Source organism: Dromiciops gliroides, chromosome 4 (assembly GCF_019393635.1).
Source record: "Dromiciops gliroides isolate mDroGli1 chromosome 4, mDroGli1.pri, whole genome shotgun sequence".
Lineage (NCBI taxonomy): Eukaryota > Metazoa > Chordata > Mammalia > Microbiotheria > Microbiotheriidae > Dromiciops > Dromiciops gliroides.
In genome coordinates this window covers 144,429,592-144,438,595 of record NC_057864.1, presented here as the reverse complement: position 1 = coordinate 144,438,595, position 9,004 = coordinate 144,429,592, and positions in this window count along the sequence as shown.

Genomic DNA, 9,004 nt, shown 5'->3' with positions numbered 1-9,004 from the left:
CTCGTGCCAGGCAAGCAGTGGAGTGTCATTTAAAGAGTGATTTGCCCTCTTCCTCAAACTCCCTGCTTTGTTGCCTTTCTTCTCCCACAGCCACCCAGATTTCGAAGTCTGTCGTTCTGTTTCCGCAAAAGTTCAACCCTTCCCCTATCAACCCTGACCTTGCCTTGTCTGTACCTGGGCTATTGCAATAAGCTTAAGTGTTTTCCCCAACTAATGAGTTTCCCCACTGAGTCCGTTCTCTACAAAACTGCCAAAATAATCTTTCTTTACAAGTCCGGGTCTGACCTTGTCATATAAATGCTCAAAATGTTAGCTCTGTGTTGCCTACGAACTCCAATAAGGAAAGCGTTCTGGTTTGGGAGTCCTTCAGTAAGGAAAGAGCTCTAGTGTGGGAGTCAAAAGGACGCAGTTTCAGAAACCACTTATGTCAAAGGCAAGTCACATAACTTCTCCGGGCCTCACCCAGTTTCATCTTCTATAAATAAATTCGCTTCCAGTTCTAAGTCTTCAAGACCTTCCACAGTCTAGCTCTAACCTATTTCACATTTCAGATTTATTCCCTATTACTCTCCTTCATTCTACCTTTATTCACTTGCACAATGACTCTCCCATATGGGCTACTAACCATAAATAAGGATCCCTGCCAGTCACATATTAGGATTTTCTGGTTTTATTAAATTTTTATTTTGTCAAATAATTTGTCAAATCAAAATTACATTTTCATCTGGTTTGGGCTTGTACTAGGGGTGTTGTGTAGCTACAGGGCCCATGTTTGATACCTCTCCATTTCCCTGGTTCTCATAATTCTCACAAATCATAGAATCTACCAGAATTCAGAGAGGGAAGTAGAGATTATCTAATCACTTCTCTTTCCAGATGAGGAAACTGAGGCCCTGAAAGGTGACTCCTCAAGGGAGTAGAATCTCAAGGTTACTCAGGCACTAAATAGGAGAGGTAGGTTAAACCCAAGTTCCTATGATTGCAAAGTCTCTTTCCACTACACCACACTGATATTTGTCTTTTTTTCCCCATCCCACAATTTGTTCAGCCATTCCCCTGTTGATGGGTATCTCCTCACTTTCAAATTCTTTGCACCATATACGGGTTGCCATAAATATTTTTTGTACATATAAGTCCTTCCTTTAACTTTTTGCTTTTTATCTCTTTTTGGATACTGAACTAGTAGTGGTATTACTGGGTCAAAGAGTATGCGTGTTTTATAGCCCTTTGGCCATAGTTCCAAGTTGCTCTAGGAAATGTTTGAATCAGTTTACAACTCCAACAATGCATCAATGTATCATTTTCCCAACATCTCCTACAGCATTTGTCATTTTCCTCTGCTGTCCAATCCAATAGGTGTGAGGTAGTCCCCCAGAATTGTTTTAACTTGTATCTTTCTTTTCTTTTCTTTTTTTTGCCGGGCAATGGGGGTTAAGTGACTTGCCCAGAGTCACACAGCTAGTAAGTGTCAAGTGTCTGAGGTCAGATTTGAACCCAGGTACTCCTGAATCCAGGGCCGGTGCTTTATCCACTGCACCACCTAGCCGCCCCAACTTGTATCTTTCTAATCAGTAGTGAGTTAAAGTATTTTTCTCCATTCGGCTATAGATAGCTTTGATTATTTCATCTGAAAACTCTTCATATCTTTTGATCATTTGATAATTATCTTTCAAGGTTCCCCTCAGATTCTATTTCTTCTCCCAATTACCACCCTTTCGCCAGTTGCAAATTCTTTTTCTTTCTTCAAATTACCTTTTACTTCTGTATATACGTGTTATATCTACTAGTGCCACCTTTTCACCTGAAAAGAGAATACAATAATCTCCTTATAGGTAGAAACTGTTTCATTTTTGTATCCATGGCACCTCATTCAATTCTTAATATATGTTGAATTCAATTCAATTCAATTCAATTCTAACTTACTCTTAAACCTAGGGAATCTAGCTTCACAACCCCATAGCCTAGTTTCAAACATTAAAAAAAAGCATATTGTCTGTTTTCTTAATTAATTTACAATCACAAGGATAGAAGAAACCTCTACAAATTGTTTTTGGTTTTGGGGAGGTCTTCCCCTTGCCTCCATTCTGATTTCAGTTATAAAAGTTCTACCATGAATTAACACTATAGACTACACTGAAGCACCATACAATGTTCCCCACTCTCAGAGTTTATAATTCTCCAAATGACACTACACCCCTGGTCACTACCAGCACCATCTGCATTTTCATATATCTCCCTTCTACACATACAAAGTGTACTTTAAAAATGTTTGTTTCCTTCCTTCTTTTAACCTTGATCCTATCTTTAAGGGGTGTACACTGCAATTGTTATTCAAATCTGTCCTCTATCATCATATTCCTTGCCCCCTTATTATACAAATGCTTATGCCTTGCTAACCCCCAACTGGGGATCACTTCCACCCTCTGTCTTCTCCACTCCTATCCACTTGCTGCTCAACAGAAGTAAAGGAAATTAGGCAAAACAAGCCAACTGAGTCCACTATACATTTGTTATTTTACCTCAACCAGACCCTCACTTCAGCTAAACAATCCCTGATTTATTCTCAATCCTAATCCCCACAGCACCTATTCCAAACCTGTTTCTTTCCCTAAGAACCATCTCTACTCTGAGGAATTTGTTTTAAACTTTATTTAAAAAAAAAAAATAGAAACCATTTGGATAAATTTGTCTTTCCTTTCTCTCCAACTCAAAACCCCTTGTTATCCTTGACTCTCTCCTTTTCTCCTCCTCCTCTGAATAGGTGACACTTTTCAACAAGGTCAAGTCCTCTACATATACCTTTGATTCTACCTTTGTGTCTTCTCCAGCTGACTGCCTTCACAATTATCCCCTTTCTAGTTTTCTACCAGTCCCCATTTATTCTTTTTTTGTGTGTATGAGGCAATTGGGGTTAAGTGACTTGCCCACGGTCACACAGCTAGTAAGTGTTAAGTGTCTGAGGTCACATTTGAACTCAGGACCAGTGCTCTATCCACTGCACCACCCAGATGCCCCCCCCTATTTATTCTTACCATACTGCTCATAGACACATCCAAGTCTCCACATCATCCTTTAAAAACTTTACTAGATCTACCATCCCCTCTGTCATCCTCTATCTCTCCTTCCTTTCTGTTAAACTCCTAATGAAAGTTATATACACTCATTACCTTCATTTCTACTTCTTTTATCAGCTTTTCAATCCCCTATAATCTGGCTCCCTACTTTTTTCACTCAACTAAAATTGTTCTCTCCAAAGTTACCAAAGCTCTCTCTCTCTCTTTTTTTTAGCAACAAACATTTATTTTATTTTTTCCAGTTATATGAAAGGGTAGTTTTCAACATTCATTTTCATAAGATTTAGAGTTCCAAATTTTTCTCCCTCCCTCCCTCCCTTTCCTCCCCCCTCCACAAGATAGCAACCAGATTTTATATGTACAATCCACAAGTGTTCTTTTTATCAGTTCTTTCTATGGGGGTGAATAGTAAGCTTCCTCATTAGTTCCTTCGGATTGTCTTGGATCGTTGCATTGCTGAGAGTGGTTAACTCATTTACATTTGCTCATTGAACAATACTGCTGTCACTATGCACAATGTCCTCCCAACTCTGCTCACTTCACTATACATTAATGTTCATTAGTTTTTCCATGTTTTTCTGTTTGTCATTTCCTATAGCACATGACCATTCCACCACAATCATATAGCACAGCTTTTTCCATCATTCCTCAATTGATGGATATTCCCTTGATTCTCAATTCTTAGCCTCCACAACGAGTTGCTATAAATCTTTTTTGTACAACTTTTCCCCCCTTTTCTCTTTTTCATGATTACTATTGTTAACTGTTTCCCTTCCATCCTATTCCCTTCCCCATGATATTTATTCTGTTATCCATTTTCTTTCATCCTATCACTCTTCAGAAGGATTTGCTTCTGTCTGTCCCCTTCCCCACTCTTCCCTTCCTTCTTTTGCCCCTCTCTCTTTATCCCCTTCCCCATCTATTTTCCTGCAAGATTAGAGAGATTACTCCACCCAATTGAGTGTGTATATTATTCCTTCCTTGAGCGAATTTTAATGAGATTGAGATCTTTGAGCCAATTCTGATGAGTATTAGGCTCTTTTACTGCCCAGATTAAATAGATTACTCCCCCCAGTTCAGTGTGTTAGTCCTTCCTTGAGCCTTTTCTGATGAATGTAAAATTCATTTACACATTACATTTTGCTGGGTAGGTGATTCTTGGTTGTAATCCCATTTCCTTTGCCCTCTGGAATATCATATTCCATGTCCTCCGGTCCTTTAATGTAGAAGCTGCTAGATCTTGTGCTATCCTGACTGGGGCTCCACAGTACTTGAATTTTTTTTCTTTTTGGCAGCTTGCAATATTTTCTCCTTAACCTGAGAGCTCTGGAATTTGGCTATAATATTCCTAGGAGTTTTCCTTTTGGGTTCTCTTTCTGGAGGTGATTGGTGAATTCTTTCAATTTCTATTTTAGCTTCTGCTTCTAGAATTTCAGGGCAATTTTCCCTGAGAATATCTTGGAAAATGATGTCTAAGCGCTTTCCTTGATCATGGTTTTCAGGTAGACCAATAATTTTCAAATTATCTCTCCTGGACCTATTTTCCAGGTCGGCAGTTTTTCCCAGAAGATATTTCACATTGCCCTCTATTTTTTTATTCATTTGGATTTGCTTTATTGTGTCTTGGTTTCTCATAAAGTCACTGGCTTCCATTTGTTCACTCCTAATTCTTAGGCAATTATTTTCATCAGAGACCTTTTCCATTTGGCTTTTCAAGCTGTTGACTTTTTTCTCATGTCTTTCCTACATCACCCTCATTTCTCTTTCCATTTTTTCCTCTACCTCTCTAACTTTATCTTCAAAGTCCTTTTTGAGCACCTCTATGGCCTGAGACCAATTCTTATTTTTCTTGGAAACTTTAGATATAGGGGCCCTGATGTTGACATCTTCCTCTGAAGGTACACCTCGAAGTTCCTTGTCACTGAAGAAACTTTCTATGGTCCTCATCTTTCTGTCTGCTCATCTTGCCTTTCTTTTACTTGACTTTTAGCTTCTTAAAGTGGAGCACTGTTTCCAGGCTGCAGTATCCCAAGCTTAAGAAGTCCCAGGTGGTATGATTTAAGGAGGATCAAGTTCTTCACCCGTCTGGCCCGTTCCCTGGTCCTAGATGACCCCAGACCAACTTGCTAATGAATCAGCTTTGTGTATTGTGGTTCTCCTCTCCGACAAACCTGTGCCCTCCCCCACCTGGGCCACTGGTGAAAAACACCAGTTCTGCCTCAGCACCAGCACAGACCCCTGTAGTCTCCCCCCTGCCCAGGGCTCAGCCCTCTCACTAGACTGTGAGCTTAGTTCCAGGTGATACTGGCACTTCAAACGATTCAGAGGCTCTGGGGATCTCCTTCTCTGGTGAGGCCTTCCTGGGACTGGATGTGTGTCAGGGTGACTGTGGGGTTGGGCTTGACTCCTGTATCAGCACAGCAGCTCCCTCCTTCTGACCTTCCAAGCCATTCTTGGTTAGAAGATGATTTCAGCACATTCTTCTGTGGTTTTTTTTCACCAATGCTCTCTTAACTACCACATCTAATGACTTTTTTTTTTTAGTGAGGCAATTGGGGTTAAGTGACTTGCCCAGGGTGTTAAGTGTCTGAGGCCGGATTTGAACTTAGCTCCTCCTGAATCCAGAGCCAATGCTCTATCCACTGCACCACCTAGCTGCCCCATCTAATGACTTTTTAATCCTCATCCTTCTTGAAGTCTCTGCAGCATTTGACACTATTGACCACCTTCTCCTCCTAAATATTCTTTCCTCTTAGTTTTCATGATACTCCTTTCTCTTGATGCCCCTTTCTGATCACTCCTTAGTCTTTTTCTGAATTATCATATATGTCATGCCTTCAAACTGTACATATAATCCAAAGTTCTGTCCCAGACCCTCTTATCATAATAATAGTATTAATATTAACTAGCATTGATATAATGGTTTAAAGTTTGCAGAGTGCTTTACAAAAATTCCATTTATTCTTAGAAACATCCTAGAAGACAAGTGCTATTTATTCCCATTTTATAGATGAGAAAACTGAGGCAGGTTAAGGGAGGCCAGATTTGAACTTAGGTCCTCATGATTTCAGGTCCAGTGTTCTGTCCCCTGTGCCAGCTAGCCGTTACTATCCACACTCTTACTTAACTTCATTGGTTGTCATTGAGCAAATTATCATCTCTATGCAGATGACTTACAGACCTGTATATCCAGGTTCAGTTTCTCTCTTGAGCTTGAGTCCTGTATAACCAACTACCTAATAGCCATTTTCAACGAGATGTCCCATAAATATCTCAAACTCCATGTCAAAAACTTAATTCCTCTTTCTCCCCAACCCAATCACTCCTTTTACAAACTTTCCTAGGTATGTCAAGGGTATCATAGTCTTTTATCACCTACAGTCTCAACTTTAGCACTGTCTTTGATTTCTAGATCTTTTTTGCATCACATATATAAACCGCTGCCAAGTCTTGTTTCTACCTCCACATCCTGCATATGCGTCCTCTCTGTATTCACACAGAGCCATCCCCCTACTTCAAGTTTTCATCACCTCCCACTTGTACTATGGCAGTGGTTTCCTAATTGTGCTCCTTGCTTCAAGTATCTCCTTAATCAATACTTGCACTACCTACCCCACAGCTATGAGGGAAGCATTTTGTATCCTTTAAAGCAAGCATCATGGAAATGAAGTTGATATTATTTAGTAGATCATAACTCTGGGAATTACCCCTTCCTCCATGGAAGAAAATTGTTCTCCCATTCGATGGTTGTATGCTGTATAGGGATTCTTCATTACTCTAATTCATCCACTTGTTGACTCCTAAATGCAGAAAGACTCATGTCCCTCTTATAGGACCACAGATTTAGACTCGAACCTAAGAAGTCAAGTCCAACCCCTCATTTTACACATAATGAAACTGAGGCCCAAAGAGGTTAAGTGACTTGATTAGTGTCATACAGCTCATTTACTATATACCCTTCTGTTGCACCACTATAAATGCTATATCATGACTCTATACAAACATATATACTAATAAATGTATCAAAAACCTGTGTTGAAATACACCCAAAGCCATACCTGAACAAGGATCCCTTCTACAACCATCAACAACAATTGCTTACCATGTGCCAAGCACTGTGCTAAGCATTTTACAATTATCTCATTTGAAATATTATCTCAACAAGTTCTTTCATTTTGGCATCTATCTAGCAGGTTACAACTTAGTGATCAGGGAATTTTTGGTTCCATTTAAAGGTCAGCAACCCCACAGGGTTCAAGTTTAAAGCCTGGTATACAATACTTTTATTCTATAAATTAACTGCTACTGTGCATATCATCATTAAAAAAAAACAACACAACAAAACCCAACTAGACAAGAAGGTCTGGCTTTGAATCCTGGCTCAGTCTTAAAGCAACTCACTAGCTGTGTGATGACGAGTAAGCCAGAAACTCAGATTTTAATTTCAATTTCCTCATTCATGATGAGGAAATACATAAATGCATTTCCATTTCACATGGTTGTCACAAGGAAAAGGAATGTGAATGGTTAAATGTTTATTCAATGAGTAAATATTTTGTCAGGAAAGTAAGAAAATCATTTAACCCATACACCTGTGATTTCAAAAGGTATGTGGTACTCTATGGTATGATTTTTTTTTTTTTGCGGGGCAATGGGGGTTAAGTGACTTGCCCAGGGTCACACAGCTAATAAGTGTCAAGTGTCTGAGGCCGGATTTGAACTCAGGTCCTCCTGAATCCAGGGCCGGTGAATCCAGGTGAAGTGAATCAAGTGAATCCAGGATCCACTTCGCCACCTTGCCGCCCCTATAGTATGATTTTTATTAAACTTGACAAATTTTTCCAATAGGAACCACTTCCAATATTAGCCAATCAACCAGCATTTATGAAGTGCCAATCATTGTGCTAACTATAAAATATTTGTTCCTTAGCCAACTTTAATAATATTTTATTATTTTTTTAATAAATGAGAAATTAAAGTGCAATTTCTAATATTTGGGTTATTAAACATTAGCTAGCTCATTTTTCAAAGTCATCCAAATCAAGGGTCTCCTATGGAGAACATGAGTGGCTGCAGGATTAGAATACCAGTCTTGGAGTCAAAAAGACTACAGCTTCTGACATATACTAGCTGTGTGATTATGCACTGAAACTTCTAGGGCCCTCAGGGAATATTTTAAAACACTTGAAGTTTCAGGAATTACCAATCTCTATCAGTTGTGAAAATTGGAGAGCTCCCTATTGTGGCGAATAAAACTATATGTGGTTGCCCTATTTCTTTCCCAAGTGTAGGGAAAATTAGCTGGGGTTTCTAATATATTTGTTACTTATAAATTAGAAGCTTTAGCACCAGTTTTGGGCATGAAGCATTTATTAAAGCATACCAAGTATTAGTAAAAAGAGAACACCTGGCTCAGAAAGTTAAGAAGCCTATCTAGTAACCACCTCGGAGTCTCAGGCCACAAAGAGGAAGTTCCAATGCCTGTGAGAGCAGAAGCTACCTCTGGGTTCAGGCGAGAGGCAGCCCCTACACATCGCTCCAAGCTAATTGGTGAGCATCACCCAAATCCATTGGTTCCCTGAACTTGAAAGCAGTCCATGAGCAGAACATGCAAAGGTCAGAGAATCCACCCTGAGGGCCAGGCTCTCAGGTAGGTGTGGTTTCAAACAAGTCAACTTCAAGTGAGTCAATCTAATCAATCAATATAATCCCCTCAAACAGGAGGGGCCTCTGGGTGTTCCAAAACCCATTATTTTCTCATACTATACAGATAAAATAAAAGATTCATGTAAAAAAAAAATGCAGAACATCATACTAGAAAGAACACTGAAAAGGCAAGCAACTAGAAAAATAACACTTAGCATGATAGAAATAAATGCTATATTCAGTCATAGTCCTTCCTTTTGAGGGGCTAACTATACATTTTACAT